The following is a 3026-nucleotide window of genomic DNA, read 5'->3' as shown; positions in this document are numbered from 1 at the left end:
TTTAAATTAATCAGCATATTTTTATGATTATTATTTTTAAAAATATTAAGGGTTAAACTTGTGGTCCCGGTAATTACCGTTAGACGCAGATATATATGTATGTACATTGGCACTTACTGGGACTTTTGCCTTATAACGGGTGACTTTTCCTTTAATTCTTTTTATAAATTAGGTTTTTGATTTTATATAGAAAATGTTATAATAAAAGTTATTATAGGTCTTATAGGCTTTTCAAAAAAAATTATAATTAATATTGTTTATGGTTTATTATCAAAAGTTATATATTATAAGTTATATATATATTATTATTTAATAATGGTGTGATTATTTTCATATATTCTGTTTCTATAGAGAGAGACGAATACAGCTATATAATTTTTTCTATCAGTTATATTGTTTTTTATATTTTATTTTATTTTTATACGATTTGATTTGTGGTTCCTTAGTTTCATAAGAGAAAAGTTGAACTGAGAGATTCAAATTCAGGAAATTTTTATATCTCGGAAACTATTACAGATACCGAAAAAATGGTATATACAAAAGTTTTTGTATTTTTAACAACAAGATTGATAGCCATCACAGTTTTTATATTTTATATATAATTTTAATTGTTTATAACAATTGATATTAAAAATGTCTTATTATGAAACTGTTATTTTTACGTATGTTGTTACCGTAAGACAGAAGAACATGTTTCTATATATTTTTTATTTATATATCATTGTTATAAGTTTTATTTTCAATAGTTAATAATTGTTCATAAGATTTGTTAGTAGGAGTTGTCACAAAATGTCGGTTTCTTGGGTCTATATGTGTAATTGAGTGTAGTTAGAGTAAATTTAATGGGTCAGGTTATGATTGGTTGGCTCTGGACTTGACTTAAAACGGACTTATTGTAGATGTCGCTTGTGTCTCTTAAAAGATTTGTCGAGTGACTGTACTACAAGTAGTGAAATTTATGAATGCCGGTGTAGTTGGTGTAGTAGAATTATTTTTAATAATATGATTTTTGAAAAATTTTCGCCGGTGGTGAAGTTTTTACCCGTGTTAATAAAACGTCTCCTAGTCGTCGCAGGATGTGACATCTCCCTTCATGGGGAAGTTCGGCCTCCGAACTTTAAGTAAGGTTATGTTTTTGTATATATTTGTTAAAGTATTTTGTTTAATTATTTATATATGTTTCAGGATAGCAGTAGGATCAGTCGATCGCAGAGTTGAATAAAGGATTATATTATTATGGAGTTAGTATAGCTGATTTTCAATGGTATGTAATAATGATTTATTATAGCAAAGTTTTAATTGTATTTTACAAAGTCTAACTACTTTATATGTTTCAGGGTATTTAATAAAGCGTACAATGTTCCCCTTATACCAAATTACTAGGTATGTATGTTCTATATGTATGTATTTAAAGTATATAAATTTAATGTATTCTTAATTATGATATTTTCTATTCTAGGTTGAACATTTTGGAGGTGGCTCTTTGTGGAACAATTTCATTTTTCCATCACCAGTATTAGATAAGTATATAGTATTTAAATTCTATTAAGCTTGGATTAAGGTTAGGAGTTATTGTATTTATTAATGCTTTTTTTTTGTTTTATTGTAGGTTTATTAGTGGAATAGCTTGGTTGATTAATAAGGTATGTTATAAATGTATAGCAGTTATATAAATGTTATTTTTATTTACTTTATAATATATATATATTTCTATCTATTTTAGTATATCCCATCACCAAGATGAACGCATACGCTGCTACTACTACTACAACTATAACAACTTTTTAATGTTATATTAGTGATAATGTATATATAATACTATAAAATACATTTGTTTTTATAATATAAGCGTGTTTAATTAATATAATAAGCCTTGGCCAGTTAATTGACCATTTGTAATATTGTTATATAAAGATAGGTTTTTTTTTTTTTATATTATATGGTGTTATATATTTTTTTTTTTTTTAGGATTAATAGCATATACTTATAATTAAGGATTAATAGGTTTTATAATTCTCATACGTTTGTAATTGTATTTTAAGTTGGAACATTTTGTTGTGAAATGATTAAGTCGCAAATCAAATGATAAATCATTCGTTCGATTCCGTAATAATGTTGAATTACATAAGTACGACAAGTGTAACAATCGATCGCTCGTCGCGTTTGAATAATCAATCGGTAGCATCTACCACAGTGCATAGTAGTATGTTGTAAATTTCGTGAGATTGCATGAAATTGTCGGAAAGTTGTGTTTGGTCTGTCAGGAGCGCAAAATATATGCTCTGCAGTAGCGCACTGCGGGCACATCACCATATAATTTTCGACTTGTATATACCAAGCCGAATGACAGACTAAATTGTATGCCGGCATCGCGTTAAAATGTAAATAATCTCTATAATACGGGGGTACCTGCACGTGCGTCGGCTGTGGCAGTGGCGGGGATCCCTGAGGAACTCTTGTAGTGTGATCCCGGTCCCTCACATGCTCCATAGGTTGGCCTGTCGTTTATGTAATCGTCCGAGGGAGTCCGGTGCCCGCGTTGTCTGCGTAGCAATCGATGGTTCCGGGGATGGTTCCCTCGGTCGCACCGGGGACGCTATCCCAACAGGGCGCATCGCGATGTATCCCTCGTTGTCATAGTTTGTCTGCGTGCTCACATTGTCTTCCTGTTCCGTATCCGGAAGCCTCCTTATCTCATCGAGTATTTCTCGAATGAGCTCTGGTGTCCGGGATCGTTGCACTACCGGTTCTTCGTACTGATAAGCACTTGGGGCGTCAGGCTGTCTGGCCGGTGAATGAAATACGTACGGGTCCGTTGGCCCGACGTCTGATTCTTGATGCGATGACATAATGGGTTGATTCCTGGGTCGGATACTTCTTCGGATCCTATCCGTTATTCTTCTCCAGTGTCGGCTCGCTTCTTGGCGATTCATATAAAAATTTCCTAAAAGTGACGGAACCAAAGGATTAGTCTTAATTTTAAATCTTATTTGCTTCAGTCACTTACTGCTTCCGGTAAAATAAAA

General features: G+C 32.1%; 1 long non-coding RNA gene across 3 annotated transcripts; it reads left to right on the top strand.

The window, feature by feature from the left end:
* Positions 1–718: 718 nt before the first annotated feature.
* Positions 719–1931, top strand: LOC139112861 (uncharacterized). Of its 3 annotated transcripts, XR_011547488.1 has the most exons (4): positions 722–1121; positions 1186–1264; positions 1338–1383; positions 1460–1931. It is a non-coding gene; the product is annotated as an uncharacterized lncRNA (long non-coding RNA). The 3 variants fall into 3 exon arrangements; XR_011547486.1 differs by having other exon boundaries at positions 719–1121; positions 1186–1643; positions 1724–1931; XR_011547487.1 differs by having other exon boundaries at positions 725–1121; positions 1338–1931.
* Positions 1932–3026: the final 1095 nt, after the last annotated feature.

The sequence above is a fragment of the Cardiocondyla obscurior genome, unplaced genomic scaffold (assembly GCF_019399895.1).
Source record: "Cardiocondyla obscurior isolate alpha-2009 unplaced genomic scaffold, Cobs3.1 scaffold59_0_136335, whole genome shotgun sequence".
NCBI classification, from domain to species: Eukaryota; Metazoa; Arthropoda; class Insecta; order Hymenoptera; family Formicidae; genus Cardiocondyla; species Cardiocondyla obscurior.
The sequence above is the reverse complement of the archived record's forward strand: the minus strand, read 5'-3'. Positions and strand labels throughout refer to the sequence as shown.